This window comes from Aythya fuligula, chromosome 7, assembly GCF_009819795.1.
Source record: "Aythya fuligula isolate bAytFul2 chromosome 7, bAytFul2.pri, whole genome shotgun sequence".
Classification (NCBI taxonomy): domain Eukaryota; kingdom Metazoa; phylum Chordata; class Aves; order Anseriformes; family Anatidae; genus Aythya; species Aythya fuligula.
In genome coordinates, this window is record NC_045565.1 from 37028946 (window position 1) to 37047613 (window position 18668).

Sequence of the window (18668 nt, forward strand, 5' to 3'; positions counted from 1 at the left end):
ACGGTGCCGGATGCAAACCCTAATAACTCAGCTGCGGACGCGATTCCTCGCAGCAGCGCCGCGGAGCGAGAGGACCTCAGAGGGGAGCTGGGCCCGTGCCAACACGCTCAGCTTGGCTTTCCAAAAGGGAGGGCTGGCTGCTGGGGAGCCGGTGCGGTGACGGTGACGTGCCCGCGCTGCGCTGCGCGCTGCAGTGGCACCGCAATGGCTGCGGGCTGCCGCCGGTGCCGCGCGGTGAGCTCATCCCGCGCAGCGCAGCGCCCAGTGCAGCGCCCAGCACATCGCCCAGCACATCGCCCAACGCATCGCCCAGCACATCGCCCAACGCATCAATCAGTGCATCACCCAGCGCATCACTCAGCACATCACCCAGCGCATCACTCATTGCATCGCCCAGCGCATCGCCCGGCACGCAGCACGCACCCGCCGCCAGCCGCGGCCTCCCCTGCTGCGCTGCGCTGACTCTTCGCTGGGGGTGTGTACATGGTGAGCAGATTTTACTGTCTGGTTGGTCCTTCTGCTTCTTCCTTCTTTTTTTTTTTTTTTTCTTCCCTTCCCTGTCCTCTAAATGCTCCCCCGGACTGACTGATGAATCATTTCTCATCTGATTCCGCTGTTCAGAGGACACAGATGGAAAATATAAGCTTATGCAGCAGGGATGGATTATTTTTTTTTTAGCCTTTTGCAGCGTGAATCGTAAAAAATCCTTTTAAATCTGTCTGCTAGGAACAGCCTACAGGTTTTAAAATGAAGTGTGCTGCACACAAGGAATGGTACTGCCCTCAGGTAAAGCAGACAAGCAGTGTGTGTCATGATGGAGCGTGCCTGTAAGGTTAGTTCTGTGTATGTTTATGCCTCTCTATGTATCTGTTAAATACATATATGTTATATGTGAAGCATCTACTACCTATGGGGTTTGTATAGCCCATTTTCAAATGTAATATTTTGCATCCTATGGTTTTGCCCTCCCCCCCCTTCCCTCCCCTCCTCCCTTAATACCTAGTTTCTGTTTGCTGTGGTTAATAAACGTAGCTCTGATTTGTAACAGCTTTGCCGTAGGATGCTAGCAAACCCATCGAGGATAATGTCTCTGCATTTCCTTGGTTAAGTGGGCTGTACCTTCCTGCTACAGTTATTTACCAGGATCTTCGTAGTCTCCATCATATGTGATTGAGTTGAAACACCAGGGCCTGTAATTGTAGGTAAACCTCCTCTGCAGCTCTGAACGTTGGTATTTCAGGGTAGTACAAGTTGTGATGAATTGCTGTAAGAAAGTAATCTGCTTTCCACGTTCACTAAATAATTCATTTGGATATATCCTATTTTCTGAACTGTACATAATGCATATACTGCATATCTTGGGAACTGCTTCCTATTCAGCACTGTTTAACCTGTTAAATTAAAAAATGAAGCACTTTTTTTCCGTCACCTGCTTGCTCCCTTGCAACATTAAAAAAACATCATTTTTTTCAAAACATTCATTTTTTCATCAAAAAACATCATTCATCTCACCAAGATTTCTTTTCCTTTTGAGCAATGTAGCCATGCCTCTACTAAAACTGCTTAAAATGCAGGCAGAAATTTTAGAACAAATACACTGAAGTCAGATTGACTTTTGCCCATTATTTCTCACACCGTGATACTTTCAGAGAAGTGTGCACCACAAAATAATTTGCTGGCAGGAGCTGTTCCTTGCTTTCAGTCTAGGCTCTCGGCCCTCAGCTGACATGCAGTATTTTTAACCAACTGCCTGTTCTGCATTCCCTCTTCTCTGTAGATGTAAGTGCACAGTATGCTCAGTATGCTCAGAAATTGAATGTTTAAATTGAAATTTAAAGTATGCTCAGAAATTAAATGTTTGGTATAGGAGCTTTCTTAATACTGTACTTTTGCAGTGGACTTTGAGTTTATTTTGTGCCTGCTCTTGTCAGCTTTCTGACTGGTAATGGCTTGTTCTTCACCTGGAAATATCAGACGGGTGGAAGGTCTGGATTCTGCAGCGCTGGGGGAGGAGGCAAATTAAACGGGTCAAGGGGTACGAGCGCCTTGACTAGAGGAAGGTGCATTTGTCATGGGGTCCTGGTAAAAAGTATAGCACCCAATTAAGGTGACTGTCGAGAATGTGCCTAAGGCCTATGGATTACCTCGAAAAACATTAGTCTTGGTTGTATTTGTGGAAGTGTGTGCCTATAAAGCCTTTCCTTCTGATATGCCCTGCAAGTGATGGTTGTCAACACCTCCTACTTTGTGAGGCTTCAAGCAGTTTCCAACTGTGCTGTCAATTTATACGGAGAATAAAACTGCTTCACTTTTCTTCCAAATGCATCTCTGAAATATTACTTTTTATTGCAGATGACTCAAATTCAAAACCCTGTCAGAAAATGAACGCTGGCAAGTGAAGGCCTCTAAGTAATGATCATTTTTATAACGCTTTCTTTTAAACTGTCTTCTAAGCTTTTTACCTTACCCAGTGCAGCTCTTCATGTATAATCAGCATCAGAGGTTCAGCTGAAAGGGAACAATAAAGCAAAAACAGGTTCTAAAAACTCTTCATAAATCACTTGGCTGGGATGTAGGATTTGAGCACAGCGATTGCACCCGGCTGCCCTGGCTGAGAGGCTCTGACAGGGCTGGGCAGCCTTCAGACAGGTAACAGCGTTTCTAATTACATAGGTTATAGTAAACACAGCTGAATATTAGCTGATACTTCAGACTTTGAAATTAACTCATTCTTTTAATCCTGTCTTTGTCTCTTCACAACCAGCCAATAGCACTGATCTTCATGCTAAGGGAAAAGGAGAGCTCACTTGTCCCTAGAGCAGCAAGCGTTGGCTATTGTTGGTGGTAAAACTCTACACAAATTCTATCGGGGTCTCAACTGGAAAGAAAATTCCCTGGTTTTCCTTTGTCTATTACAGGCAGGTCCTCTGTAGTCAAATAGACCCTGAGATCTGCAAGATCTCAGGAATTTAATACAGTTCTGCAGAAGTTATTCTCAGGGAGAATGCCATCCTTGTCACTTTTCAAAAACTCGTCAGTTCTGTACAAATCTGCGGCTCGTTGTGTCCAGGAGCACATGAGGAGGGATCTGCAGGCCCGTGGTGACCCTGGGCGAAGAGGCAGGACCCTGGTGTCATCGAGACACCGCTCAGAGGGGCTTGAGGAAATGTCTGCAGGACACAACTCATCTCCTGAAGCACACTGCGAGCTGCGGGCATAGCATGTTGGCTTCTCTAGGCCAAAGGGACAGCTTGTGCTGCTTTTTGAGCTCTTCTGCCCATGCTGAGGTCATTTAACCTTGACAAGGTCATGTGCAAATGGGGCCCTTATTCTTCTCTGGGCTCAGGACCCGGCGTTAGCTGCAGAGCAACTGTTGGCTGTGCAAGGCTGCTGCGGAGCGAGCACTGCTCGGACCAGACATCATCTGTGGCAGTCCTGGCTCCTCTACTTCAAATCGTTGGTACAGCTGTCATTCATTCAACATGGGCTTTTGATATCAAAAAGGCTTCTCCTCTTTTTGCTGACTGCTCGGTTTTGTCTTGCGTGTCCCTTAGGTGCATGACAGGTGTGTCCCCTGGCAGCGGACAGCACGATGGAGCTCCAGAGGGCACCTCCTGTATTTTACTGGGATGTAAATCTGAAACAAGTTCTGCATTAATGGTGCTTAATTAAAAAGAAATGCACACAGAAGGCCTGGTTCTGATGGCAGTGTGTCAGTGTCAGAAATCCAGCTGACTTCCAGGGACTCAGGACATGCCCAGAGGGAGAACTGTGCAAAGCATCTGAGCTGTCTGAAGGTTTAAGATTTGCACTTTTAATAGGACTCTGTCACTAAAATACCCACAGCTTTACTTAAAATCTTTTGTTAGGTTTCATGTTTTAAGTAATTTTACATTAAAGCTATTGTTTGGTTCATTCCATACCGGATTCATTGTCTGGTTGCCTCCATAGCAAATGAACTCTAGCCATGGTTTATGATAAGGCTGTGTCCAGTTAGGATGACACCAACTCTTCTAAGGCAAACCTCCTGATGACACCCACTTGCACTTCGTTTTGCATTGTGTACGGTGTCAGCATCCACAGTCTGGATCCTCTTTGGGTAAAACTAAATCTGAAGGTGTTCTCCAACCCCTAACTGGTGCTCACAGCAGCATAACACTACAGTCTGAAGCTCCCCCAGAACTCGGATAGCGCAAATGCCAGACCTTCAGCACCAACCCTTTTCCTTCAGCACACATTACACTGCCCGGTGGTGCAGACAGAGCCAAGACTATCTGCAAGAAGCACCAGCTGCCACTCGGTCAGTAACTTCTGAGAAGGACAACAGCTCGAATTATACCTCAGAAAAGTGACGTATTATTTTGTGGGATTACACAGGCATTGTGCTTGAGCATCTCTAATGACGACTGGGTAAGGTAATGAGGAACAGCATCTTTCCAGTTCACGATAATGAACTGCAGGTAGTGTGGAAGGCTTTTCTAGGATCCTCCTAATGTGAAGGGGACCCCAAAGTACATCAGATGTTTGGGTAGGACATTTCCAGTCAGAAAATCTCTGCATTTATTTTATTATTGCTGCTAGAGTTGAAGTCGGCCCCTATAGGAACAGAAAGTTTGAACATGTAATGGAGGCTGCGAACCTAATGTAAATATATATGAACAAAAAGGCTTTGTTTAAGGGACTCAGAGTCCAAGGCTGTGCGATGCATGACTGAGATCTCTGCTCACTGGGAGCACAGGTGCCCACAGCACACATTAGGTTTTTTTCCTATTTATAAGAATACTGATATTTAAAGGTCATGTGTCCACTTCCTTCTAATCCTGAGCAAGACACAGGTTTCCAGACTTCTCAGATATTAATGACAGATAGCAGAGAAACCAATGTAAATGTAATTAATATGCAAATAGGAATTTCCATCCCAATCAAAGAGAGTAATGTTCACCACAACGTATGGCTGCAGCACCACAGAACTGACCAGAGGAGTCAGTCATTAATGTTGTATCTTAAATACCATGTGGAGAACATTTAATGTGCAGTTCTGAACATTACTGAGCAGCTTTACAACAATGTGATTATTTTTTCCCCCCTTTGGAAGGGCTTTTCAAGATGCTAAATGGGAAAAAAAAATAATAAAAATCTATTTTTTTCCTTCTTCTGTGTATGTACCTCTGGAAGTTTATGATACCACGTCAGAATAACTGAACATTTTCCAAATGGGCTTGTGCCGCTTAGGCAGGGCAAAGTGAATTTAACAAAATCAGATCATGAGGTAATTTCATAAGAAGCAGATTCATGATTATACGGGGAACTGTAAATGTAATATTTCCTCCATTAGAAATGATTGATTTCAATAAGTCACATAGGCTCCAGCTTTAGGGAGCTTGACAGATATGTGCAAGGCTGCAAACTCCTGCAGCCATAGCGCCGGGCCTGTGGGTTTGTGCCAGGTGCTGCTGAAAGGGCACCGATGGCCTCGGGCCCCAATTCCTGGGGTGGGCGCTGCCACTCCGAGCCCCCCAGTGCTGTGCAACGTTAGTTTGGTGTAACCCTGCGCCTCATTCTGTTTGCTTCTCATTATATCGGTGTTGCAAGGGATATAAAATTGATCCCACAAAGGTACAGAAGCGGGCAGCCCCTGTGCCCAAGCAGAGGCTGAACCTGCCTGTGCCCTGCCACAGCCTGGCCCAGAGCCCCTCCTGGGCTTCTGGCTGGCACAGGGCACTCAGGGCATGATTTTATGGTATGGCAAAGCCCTGTTGTGGCAGAGCTGCCTGGATTTGCTTTGGTCACGGTCAGGGATTGGCACCGCTCGTCCCAGTGGTGTTGTGCTCAAGTTTTCCCGTGTTTGATGCTGCGGTAGCTTGCATGGTGCTCTGCCTTGCACCGTGCAGGTGGCTCCACAGACAGAGAGCCCACCCTCAAAGAGACGGGGAAAGGAACAACAACACCAACCTGAATTGGCTTTCCTAACGAGGGCTGTGTCAGGGCAGGTAACAGAAGTGTGCGTCCCTCCAGCACGCAGCACCCATCATGCAGAGGAGCTGTGCTGTTGTTTTGCAGGAAAAACACAAAACTATTGAGAAGAGAAAACGTGAAGTTAATGTTTTCCTTAAGGAACAACAAGACAAAAGGATCTGAGTTCTAGAAATGAGGAAAATTATGTAAAGCCTGATATATTCAGTTTTGTTTTCTCTGATTTGAAGGCAACAATTTGTAACCATGTACATGCCACATAAAATAATGAAGTTATAAACTACTGCTAATCCTGCAACTTATGAACATTAACACAAGTGAAATATTTTAAAATTAAGACATCTTTCAGTACATCACAGCAATTAATTAAGCAATCCTTTTGTCCCATTCTGTCATAGAAAATAAAGCTTGAATATTAACGGCTTACAAGTTTTTATATATGAGCCTACATAAACCAGAGCACTAAATTGACCCATTTTTTATTTTTATGGCTTAAAGATGTCTTCTCTAGCATTTCTTCTAAAAATGGAACAGTCGCTTCCATAATGTTGGCTTTTTATAGATACAGGGTTCATTCTTGCATGTGACATTTTCTTACTCTATCTGAAAATAAATTTCAGCGAAGGAAGCTCATGAGCATCTTGAAAGCATACTAGAGATCCAGTATAACCATGAAAGCACAGATTTTTCTTTGCCTCAAAGGCAAAATTTCAGATTTTCATGGACACAGGAAAAAAATCCCTAAACGTAGCTGGTAGAGTTACGGTGTGCAATGAGAGGGACAGTAGTTTTTAGTCACAGCCTTTGTCACTTTGGAGAATTGCAGTGATATGCATGCCATGGTGTGATACCTGGGTTGTGAACTGGTTCAGAGACAGGAGCTGACAAGCACTGAGTGTTTGGTCCATAGCAGTAAATATCCTTGGTGATTTATGGAGATTTTGTTGGCAAAATAAACTGGTTAATCACAGTGCACCATTTCATTATTTTCTAATACCACGACTCCTTCTTGCATGCTAGGTAAGGCCAAATTATCCCAACTATTTCTTGGAAATGCTTTTTATGTTGGATAGGAAGTTTGCTTCCATATTGTTTGCATCCAGAGCAAAGTCAGAGGAAGCTACAAGAAGGACAAGACCACTGCTGCCAAATTTCTGCACTTTGCTGGCTCCCAGGCTTGCACTGGAAATCTCATTACACCTAACTCTCCTTAGGATGCGTTCAAGCTCAGCAGCAGCCAAAGGCTGGCTGCTCACAGGTGCCCCTGATGAGACGCGGTAATTACTTATTAAGTAAAAATGTAGTGAGGAAGCAAAGAGCCCAGCAAACGGGAAGTATCACAGGTGTGCAGGATGGGAAGGAGAGGAGTGCTGGGGATGCATTGGAGCCGTCCTGCAAGGCGTGTGCGTGGTAAGGGCGTCCCAACGAGTGCCTGGTGTGAGCAGCTGGTGCTGGGCTCCTGCCCTCCTGGGGCAGAGTCAGTGCTGCTGGCAGCTCAGGAGAGCTGGGACTCTGTGGTCTGGTTGGGAAGTCTGAATTTTGCTGGGGAGGAGGAAACTACAGGAGCTACTCTTTTGTGTTTCCACTCCATTGCCACCATCTACAGCACTAGAGAGGTGTGTACGGCAGGAAATGGGGCAGGCTTTGGTACAGGGGCCTTGTAGTAGGGCTTGGTTTTGCTGTGCAGTGTCTCTAGCAGCCTCTTAGGAGGAGCGTCACGAGTGGGGGTGAAATGATCTTCACAGCCCATGGTGCTCTCCCTTCTCTAGATCAGAACTGATGCCAGCTGGGCGTTTTCTGTTTGTGCAGAGTTCACGGGGAAGAAAAAGATGCAAACAGTTCCTTTCACCAGCTGAAGCTGGAAGGCTGAGATGCTCAGCAGGAGCAGCTTTCAGCAGCACTGAATGCTGATGGAAAACCTGAAATGGCTTCCAACAGGCAGGGTGTTTGTTCGCTGGCATTGGCCTGTTTATTTTTACTGTCAAGGGGTGGGCATCTGTAGCAGAACTAAATTAGTTGTCCTTCTGACCATGGTAACTCTGCTTTCCATCCCTCTACTCTGATGTTGTCAGAAGTGTTTGGGTGTGTTTTACTGTGAGGGCAGTAACAGGTATGTGAGGGGGAAAAATGTTGCTGATTAACTTGGGGGGAGGTGAACAAACATGAAACTAAAGAAAAATAGGTGCTTCTGCTAAAAATATTACTGTCACTTAAAAATAAGTCACTCAGCAGCTGCATTTGACACTGCAGACATGAATATTTTTCCTTCTGCTTGTATTTCCATGTCAATCAACAAAGTGTGACATCAAGTAGTGTTAGTCAGCTCGGGAGTAGATGTACCTCCTGGGAAGGGATGTCGGCACAGAGACAGATGTACATGCAGATCTCCAAATCACGAGTGAAAGATAAGGAGTAAGAAATGCAAGGATTTCTTAGAACAACAGCTGTATCTCTGGAGCAGTTTGATGGCATGACTGCATACCAGCACCAAATGAAAGCAGGTAATTCAGCTGCTAATAAAAACTGTGAGACACTTTGCTCCTGCCTCCAGCCAGCCCTTGGGTGTTGTAGCTCGCAACTGGCTGCACCGAGCACAGCACCCACCTGTGGGACACAGGAGTAATTAAAGAATTAATTCTGAGCAAAGCCACTGGGTATTTGAAAACGTAGACTGGGACCCGCTGCTAGGCACTGAGGTGTAGAGGTAGCCCTGAGGCACAACTGCCAGGGTGCCGGGGGAGATCTTGCCCCTTGACCTTCTTGTGAACGTGGTTTGAATGCTTGGAGAATGTGCAAAGGAGTTTGGTGTTGGGTATGGCTTGTCCGTTTCGGATTGCTGTGGCTGGTTTAAGTAATGCCATACTGAAAAACAATTCTTTTATATAGGTATGGACACACATGAGCTTCGTATAGAGTTTAGATAGAGTGTGAGCTCTAGGAAAAGAGAAGTCAAATGGTACAAAAGAAAAACTTGTTTTCCTATAAAGATTTTTTTGCCCACTATGTTCTGCACTATATGCCCAAAATGTTCTGTCTCGTTAACGGCAATAATTACTATTTTGCACAAAGGACCTAGATATATGCTTGTCTGATATAAATCTACTCCTTACAAGTAGGAAAACAGATGGCAAATAGGCAACAGACCACTTCCCCACATGAGCACTTAGGGAACAGTAGGTGATAACGTGCAAAAGCCTGGATGCTATTTTAAAAAAGGCAACTTTAGTTTATCAGTGACTTTTCATTAAACTTAGCTTTGGTTCACCAGCTCAGGGTTGTGAACAAGAACATAATTTCATGGGTGCTTAACTCATATTAATGTGACTCATCCATTTCAAGTAACAAAAGTGCAAGCTTGGGTCTCTGAAGCTTTCTCAGAGTTCCAAGCTCCAGTCTGATTCATTTTGAGTCAAATTTTGAGGCATTATTTCATGTTATGTCCAGGTAAAAATCAGTTATTTACTACAGAAAAATCTTGGACATCGGTCACTCAGGTGGGATTAGTAGCAATTATTTGTTATAAACATTTTTTTTTATTACTTTCATACAGAAGTTCAAATCATTTTTCTTCCACAATTCAAAAAAGTTCTAGGCCATTATTTTTGGAAAATGTTTTGTGGAGTAAATCTTAAGAGCCTCACGTTAGACTGCTTTTGAGAAGTATGTGATTGTCTTAATCAGTGACCCACTCACAAGGAGAGGACTGGAAAGGAGCATCTAGAGTCAAAGCTGGTTGAAAATACCACGTTTGGCAGGCTTGCAGCACCTCTTCATAAGTTTAATGTGGATTCTGAAATCTTTGTTAAACTCTGGGACATGGTAGTTTTGTTGTTGTTTAGTTTGGTTTTTATTTTCAACCATGTCTACCTAAAGACAAAATATGGAAATTTATTTTCAGCATTTGCTGCTAAGTCATCAGAGAAGATAAAGGACAAAGAGGAACAAAATTTGGAGGTCCCTTTGTCAATAGCAGGGAAGAAAATTCCCGCATCCTGGTTCAGTCAAAGGTTTCCTCCCCTCCTGTCTCACCTTGCTGGAGCTGACCAGGGCAGGGAGAGGTCTTCTCCTTGCCCTGCTCAGTTTTTAGGTAATATTTTATTTCATTTTACTTTACTTTTTAAAGTTCAAATTGCATGTAAACTGTTCAGAGCTTCCTGGGCTTGGTCCTGCCCTTGAGGCTGTCGCTGGCAGCAGGAGGATGGCGGTGGGTCCGGCTGGGCTGGGGCTGTGCTGGAGGCAGGCTGCGTCTTGCCCAGTGTCCTCTGAGGTTCTGTGTCTCCGTAAAGAGAGCCTACATTAACAGAAACGGGAAAAAATGGCTTTGTTCGTATGCTGAACTGAAACATCTCAAATGGGATTTTATTTTTCCTTCTTTCGCCCTTTAAGTTCCACCCAAACAAAATAAAAACTTATCGCTTGATGTTCCTCCTGGAAGAAAATGTTTAAAACCAGGGCTTTTAAACTCTTGTTTTTAATTAAACTTAAGCAACTCCAAAACAAGTTTTAGTTTCATTTTTACATCATAATTGCAATTTTATCTTAATATTTTGACTAAAAGGATTGAGAAATAAACCCAGCATAACAATTCTTCCATCTGCCAATTTCATCACAGAACCCCTGTGCTCCAGACATTGCCTTTTGCCCACAGTCCTTGAGCTCTCCGTGTAAATATAATTCACCAGATAATCTACAGCAAAGTCACTGCTCTTCTGTGTTTTGCTTTGCTTTTATAAAAAGGGCACGTGTGTGTGCAAAATGAGTGTGAGAGGGCAGGGGTGCGGCTGCAGCCCACTGTGCCTCAAGGGAGGCTCCCCAGGCCGTGGAGGAAAGCTGTCTCTAAACACAGCCAGCCAGGGAGATGATCCCACAGGTGGCCTGGGCACACCTTGCCCAGCCCCTGCGAGCCAGCTGGGACCTGCTGCCCCGTACGAGCCTGCAGAGCGGGCGGCACGGGCAGCTGCTGCTCCCCTGGCACAGGTACCGTGGCTTGGGGAGCTCGTGGGGAGCCAGGAACAGCAATTCCCCCCGGATTCCAGGCACTGATGCTTGTGTCCTCAGAGGCCCTGGATAAAACCTGTTTTCTTTATCCTTTGATATGTACACATGCAAAAAAAAAAAAAAATGCCAAGCAGTGTGGGTCAAACCAAAATTAGGTTCCTTGGTTTTGTTTTTTCTCCTTAACACATGCTATGAAGAAAAGCAGGCAGGGAGGAAGGGTGAGACGAGGCAGAGACAAAGTTTGATCAAAGGAAATGTCTCTCTAGCTCACACCAAGATCTTTTATTTCCACCTGGAGGATGTAACAACAGCAAAGCAGTGGCAGTCGGGAGGCAGACTATGCACAGAGCCAAGGAGGGAGAAACAGAGGTGTCACAGCCCTTCCCTGGCCCTCTCCACCTGCACAACGGGGCATTGCTGTAGGTAGCAGATCTTTATGGGGGCCCTGGGGGCCCTCTGCCTGCCAGCGGGGTGCGCAGGGAGCTCAGGAGCTCCCCAGGGGCTGCAGCTCGTGCTATTTTAAATTGTGGTTTTATGGCACTTCAGGCAAATATTGACTATTCTTTTCTAATTCACCTTGCAGCCTACCATGTGCCACAGAAATTTTATTTCTGTTTTCTTACCAATTCACCCATTTAATCCATTCTAAAACTCTCAGCTATATGCCTTTTTTTCCTTGTTTCATGCCAGTGCCTCTATCAGCCCCAGGGCTGGTGTCTCTGCATGCTGTCAGACCCACAGACATTGGTGCCAGGGGCAGTGGGAGATGTGCTGTGGCTGTTGGCAGGGGCCGGGTCCCCCTCAGAGCACTGGGGGTGCCACCAAGCAGCACTGGGAGTGCCACCAAGCAGCGCTGTGTGCACCCGCTCTGCTGCACCGTGCTCGCAAGGAAGTCCTCTCATCATCAACCAGCACCTCCAGGTTTTCTTGTTGCAAAAAGCCACTTGTAAGTGTGAGGGTGGTGGCAGTGTGGCTGCACGTGGCTTCTGGTGCTCTCTGGTTGGTGTGCTGGCATGCATTGATGCCCCTCGGAGGCTTCCTGCTGCTCCCCTGGGCGTCTCCAAGTTTTTTGTTACTGCTCTACCCCACGTCTCCTGGCCATGGGCTGCCCCACGGTGCGTGTGTGGTCAAGGCCCTTTATTAGAGTGAATATTTGAAGCTCTCAGTGATAAGCGCCCACCCAGCAGTAGCTGATCTTTAATGCTTGAATCGTTTGAATGTATTTATGGCTGCAGAGGGATGTGAGAGCCGTGCAGCCATCCTTCCTGCACCTCTGGGCTGGGGCTGGGTCCTGCTGTCTCAGCACCCTGATGGGCAGAAGGTTTGCAACCGGGGCTGTCCTGGACCCAGCCAGGTCTGCAGGCTGTGGCCATGGTTCTGTTGTACTAGCAGTGAAGGAAACACATGAAAAACTTTTTCACAGAATCACAGTGTAAATAGCATCGGCGTTCATTTTTATTTATTTATTTTTAATTAAAGCAAGAAGTGAAAGCCTACATAATTGAAGTATATACGAAGCTAAAACGCTGCTGACGTGTCACAGGCTGAGCTCTCAGGCACTTCTTGGTTCGGTGCTTCTGGAAGGGAGCTCTCAGCCTTCATTCCCCATGGTAATGGGCCAGCTCTGCACGGGCTGGCACCCCACGGGCCGGGTTCTCGGGAAGGGCAGCGGCAGGGCTGGGGCTGCGATCCCCCTGCGCTGAGCATCCTCGGTGAGAGCCAGCAGTGCCCACAGCCAGCACAGCCCTGCCTTTCTTCTCGCACTCGCTACGGGGAATTATTGCCAAAGGGACTTCAGGGTGGCACCGGCAAAATCTTTCCCGTCTTTGTTTTAACATGAGGTTGAAAACAAACAAACAAGCAAACAACCGAGCGGGTGAGTCGGTTCTCTGTTACCCACTGTCTCGGGGAGGGGGGGACCTCGGGAAAGGGCAGCAAGCCCCGGGGCTGATGCAGCGGCACCGGGAGCACCCCAGCTGGTGCCGGGTTAGGGGGTGCCGGGTTAGGGGGTGCCGTTTCGGGGGTGCCGGGTGCGGGGCTCTGCCCGGCCGTGCTCCTGCGGGCTGCTCCCGGCTGTTCCCGGCTCCGAGGCGGAGCGGCAGGACGCGGAGGTTTGGTGCCGTGATGCCGCCCATCCCCAGCCGCGCCGCAGGCAGGGGGGGACAATTTTTCCTCCTCCGGAGGAGAGAGCTGCGCTCCTTCTCCCCAGCGCCTCCGCAGCATCCCCTGCCCGACGGCGGGCGGGCGGCCGGGCCGGGCTGGGCGCACACACCCCGGCAGGGACACCAAACACCCCAAATACCCCAAACACCCCAAATACCCAGCGGAGCGGCGGCACGGGGCGCAGCCAGCTCCTCCCCGGGGCGCCTCGGCGAGCTCCGGGCCGCGGCTGCTGAGTCACGGCCCCGGCAGCCGGGCGGCGCCAGGCACCGAGCGCAGGTGAGGGGGGCCCGGGGGGCTCCGGGGCCGGGGGCGGCTCCGGGGGGCCGGGGGGGGTCGGGCCGGACCCCGGCATCACCCGGCGGGATGGGGCTGGGGTGGCTGCAGGGGGCTGCGGGGTGCCGGGGGGCTGCGGGATGCCCCCAGATGCCCCCCGCAGGCAGCGGGGAACGACCCCCGGGCCCCCCCTCGCTGCTTTCCCCACGGCCCAAGGTCTCTGCAGCTGCAGCCTGGTGCTTCTGCAGCCCTTGCACTTGTTTATCTGCTGGAGTTGCAGCAGCCTTATTTATTCTTGCTTTTCCATGGCGTTGCTGTGGTTCAGCTGCACAGCCGGGGGCTGCTCGCTTCCTGAGGCTTGTCCATCTTCCTTCCCGAGGCTGCGGAGCTGGGGGCGAAATGGAGGGAACGGGTGGGCATGGGAAGCAGGGAGGTGGTCTTTTGGAAAGCTCGCTGGGTTTCCTTACGGCAGAGAAGCTGCAGGTGGTACCTGCAAGTAGGAGCATTCCCTGGGCACCATTAGAATCCAACATCTGACTTCTGAAAACAACCCTGTTTTGCTGAGCTACTGCTAAGACATAAACTGTTTGGATGGAAAAATAATCTCTGGCTATGATTTCAAATTTAAGCATGGAAATTGAACTGGCAGTTGCTTGTAAATTGTAGGTTTGCATTTTGCAAACAAAAGCATTTTAGAAGCAAATATTAAACATAAGATGCCATGAATACATATGTGTTTTCCATGGACTTTTAAATATTATTTTTTTTAAGTAAACAAAAAGCTGAGCAATATCATCAGGGGCTGTGAATTTGATGCTGCACTGATCAGGTCAGCTCAGTCTCCACAGAGGCCTTCCCCTCCCGTCCCCCTTTTCCCTTCCACTTCCCCTTTCCTCTCCCTCTCCCCTCCTCACCCAGGCAGGGCTGCCCCACGCCTTGGGTCCCATCTCAGCAGGACGTCTGTACAAACAGCTTTTATGCAAAGCAACAGAAAAGAAGAAATTATGTGATTTCAACACAGAAATGAAAAAAGGAAACCAGAAGGGTGGGGGAAATAATCTCATTAGATCGAAGGACCAAGAAACTTTGTTGTCTCTGCCCTGATGCCTGGCCTTGCCCTGCCTGATGCACTTTGTACAAGGAAGGTCCAAAACTAAGCCAGGAGCACTTTGCTGCCATGCAAAGGCCAGGCGGTCATTTTGTACGGGGAAGCACAAATATTTCTGCAAAGTCTTTGAGGACAGAGCTTGCTGCTACCATGAACTTCCTAGCCTTTTGCTTTCGTTTCTTGAGCAGCAGATAAATTTTGGCTATTTTTCCTCCAAAAGCAAAAGAAAAATGGTGTGCAGAGCCTGGCTGATGCCCAGACAGCTGGGACTTTCCAAGACTGCAGCAGCTGCAGAAGGCGTCTTGCAAAGGGAGCGTGACCCTCGCAGCAGACGGGTCCCCAGGGCCTGCCAACGCCTGGGCACACACTGGTTTGGGGACAAGCACTCTTAAATGCCACGCTGAGTGTTGAGGCTTGTTTGCATCTGACTTGGACTCCAAGATGATGCCGGTGCTTATTAGCAGCTGGGAAAGCTGCCCATGCTCCCTGGCTGCAGCCAGGGCTCTGCTGCCTTGCTGTGACATGGGAGGACGAAACCTGGTGTGCTTGCTGTTGGGAGGCTTAATGGGATGCGAGTTTAAAAGCAAATGTAGAGACACGTTAGTTCTGTAGGGCTCAGCTGAGCTGGGATTTAGGTGAGGCATTACCCGACATGAGGACAATCTGTGTCCGTCTCACAATGCCGTGGTTAGGAGTTGGGCTCCATGACCCTATTTGTAGCTGTTAGGGATCGGGATGCCCCCCTGCATAGGGCTGCAGGCTGAGTGAGCTCAGGTTGGGGGGCTGGCACCCTTGGCACCCCCAAGCTGCTCAGTCGTGGCCAGGGCTCTGACAGGGGCTGGGGAAGGGCTAGGAGCCAGACGGGAATCCTGACTGAGACAGCAAGTGAGGATGCCGGTGGAGCCCCCTGAGCCTTGGTTCCAGTTATTTTCTGATAAGCTCTGGGTTATGAGGGGAGAATGCTTTAAAGAAGTGAAATGGCATGTGGATTGAGCTGTGTGTTCGGGGCTGTGTACCAATGTACAAATCACTGCAAGCAGTGATGCCGGGCCTCACAAACTACATGTGGCTGAAAACGAAGTCAAACTGCGGCGATTTTTACTCTAAGCCTCTTAAAAACAACAACAAAAGAAAGCAAAACCCAACCACAACAACAAACACCGTGCACTACAAAGGCTGTATAATTTTAATGATTTTTCTTTTATTCCTTCTAGTATCCATTCCTAGAGCACGTAAAAGCTGAAGGAGGGAGGGGCAGGCTCTCAGTGCCATGCCCTGGAGGGCTGGTGGAGGTGCTGTATGTGCTGCCCGAAATATCTCTCCTCCATGTTCTGCTTTCCCGTTTTCAGCAGGTCGCCTTGCAGCATTTGTGCAGCAGGAGGTTTCCTTACCAGGGGGCAGAGGCTCTGTTGCCAGCCACATGCTAGCCCAGGGAATGCTCAATGTCTTCATTTGGAAGGGATTTATAAAATGTATATCCAAAGCAAGGGTTTCAGAGCAACTGCTTAATATATATATATATATTTTTTTTTTTTCTCTTGGCAATACCTGGGAGGCATTTGCAGCAAAACCTGTTGCTCTGATGTTTTTGTTACTCAGCCTGCTCCTGTGGAGGCCACGCAGCATCACTGTACCTTTCCTCAGCGCTGTGCCAGGCCCTGCTGGTGCTGGATGCTGCCAGCTCTGCCGCCGTCACCCTGCAGCCCGTGGCTCACATAGGGTGAGGGCTCTGCTCAGAGCAGCAGCATTTGGCTCTCACGGTGGGTTTGGCTTGTGGTAGGTTGATGGCAGGAGCAGCAGAATGAAGGAGTGCTGCCAGTGGCTGCAGCACGCTGTGCAAAGGGAAGATTTGTCTGTCCCCTGTGAAAATCCTGTAACTGCCTCCTGCCAATGCCCCCTAATAATGTCGGGTGGCTTCTGGTGCTTGCATTATTGTGAAAAAGTAAACGAAACATTCTTTTCACCTCCATGCTATCAGTCATTCACAGCTGCCTGTTTAATGTCTCTTCAAAAAATCCCAGCTCTTGATTCTCTTGTTACCTGGCTGTACCTTTTATGTTTCTTTTAGATGAATATTACTGTAATCACGAGTACCTACCACTTATCCTTCTGCAGCATTATAATGCTTTTCATCTTGTTTCCTGCCTCCTGCTATTAAAATCTAATATCTTATTTACCTAGCTGCACGCACAACAGATGTCCTCAATGATGACTTGATCTCTCCTTCTAAACCTCTGTCTGCAGGATATGTCAAAATGTATTTTTAAATATGGATTATCTTGTACTTTCCCACATTGAATTTCATGTTGCTTAGTTACTTAATTTTCTAGTCTGTGGTTATTGTTTTAGTTTTCTCTTCCCTTTTCTTGCTTTATTTTTATTTATTTTTATTCCTCTCTCATCTTGATTGACCTAAATAATCCTCTATTATCAGCAGATTTTGATATCCCACCCTTTACTCTTTTTGCAGGTCGCCAGCAGAATACCAAACACTGCCAGCCCTGGCTCTGGTCCTTGGAGCCCACAGCTGGGAATCTCTCCATCTCAGTGCTTGTTCCTCCTTTGTTTCTATCCCCCACCCATGCCTAGAGTTTATTTTACATCATCTTACTAAATCTTCTTAAGCAGTTAATTGCATAAGCATCCAACCCTGAAGTATTCATTGTGAAAGTGAGACTCAGGTTTGCGTCCTCGCATCTTTTACACATTTACATGCAAGGTTTCTCTGAGGTCGTGCCTGCTGGCCCAGGTTCAGCTCGGCCTGTGAAGCCCTTCTGCCTGCTGGGAGCAGCTCTTTGCAGGCAGTCACAGCAGCATCAGCGTGTCTGCCTGGACATGGACTTTTCTGGAGCTTGTGGGTTTGATGACAAGTGCTTGTGCAGTTCTTACCAATATTTAGAAAGTCAGAAGGCAGACGGACACATCCTCTTAGCTAAGATCGGTGCAGCACAAGCCATGCGAGAAGCGACTTTCCCTGAAGGAGTAAGTGCAGAAGGCTGTAAGGCTGGAAAATCCCGGATTTAAATGCCAGGTTACCCAGATGCCACACTCAGAAAAGGAAAGAGCTCTTCCCTAGCTGTGTCCTCTCTGTAAATGGAGATGTCTGGGACAATGTTTCTCCAGTTCTTTGATATAGATTATTTTCCCAAAGAAAAGCAAGGCTAGCACTATTTCCATTCTGAACAAGTCCTCGGGAGGGAGAGGTCTGCCTGTGAGTAGGTTCTCCCAAGGTGAGGCATCAGCAGGCCTTGCTGCAGAGGATGCCACTCGGGGCTGGGTGACTTAGTCCTTGGTGCTTTAAGGGCCAAGAGAGCAAGTGTGGTATCGCAGAAGATTTCCTCTGTGGTGTGTTTTTTTGATTACAAAAGTTACAGAGTTACAGCACTGATGGCAAATTAACAGAGCTCCAGGACTACAAAGGGTGCTTGGGACCCAATTCCACTTGTGGATAGACCACAAGGTTTTGGCTCGTTAATGTTTTATTTTGAAGCCATACCTGGCTTAGCTGAGCAATGAAGTCTTTCTCATCATTTGTGCTAGCATCGGGTACTTGAAGCTGTCTGCTTTCACCGCTGGTTTCTAAATGCAGATCCTGAGAAGCTGAGAACAGACACTCTTGTTTGAAGGGAGCTAGATAAAGTAGGTGCTTTTTGTTGAAATAACCCGATTAAAGGATGCATGGCAAATTTTACTCTGTATTTTAGAATGGCAGGACTTAGCTGTACAAGAACAAATGTTCTTGTTATGCTCAATTATGTTAGCAGCCGATGCTGACGTGTGCTGACTGGCATCAACGCATCTCGAGTTCTATGGACATCTTCAGTTTCTATCTGGGTTTATATTTCATTTCATTTTTGCCTTTGCATGTTGGTCCCTGGAAGTCTTTTGATGGCAGGTAGAACAACGTGTGTTACCTGGTGTCATTAGAGATTTAATTCTCTGTGTGCATTTGTCCTTCTTGGTCCAAGTAACAGGAGGCTGTGAAACATGGTATAATTTCTGTTGGCTTTCTCACTGCATACACACACATACTTTTTTGGATGAAGCACCTTCTGAGATGCTCATTTCAATTATTTTTTTACATTTGTTGCTGATTACATTTCGTGCAGCGATAGAAGGGTCAATCTACATGATCCCTGTTAGTAATGCTGTA

General features: G+C 47.5%; 1 protein-coding gene across 12 annotated transcripts in view; it reads left to right on the forward strand.

Annotated features, from left to right (window-relative positions):
- Positions 1-618: 618 nt before the first annotated feature.
- Positions 619-18668, forward strand: part of JAKMIP3 (Janus kinase and microtubule interacting protein 3) — an 82171-nt gene continuing 64121 nt past the window's right edge. For 11 of the 12 annotated variants that reach the window (XM_032190790.1, XM_032190779.1, XM_032190786.1 and 8 more), the window contains exon 1: positions 619-832. The gene's annotated coding sequence lies outside the window, so the exon portion shown is untranslated. Of the gene's footprint in view, positions 833-12734; positions 12848-18668 lie in introns of those variants that run through there. The other variant, XM_032190780.1, reaches the window with a different exon arrangement.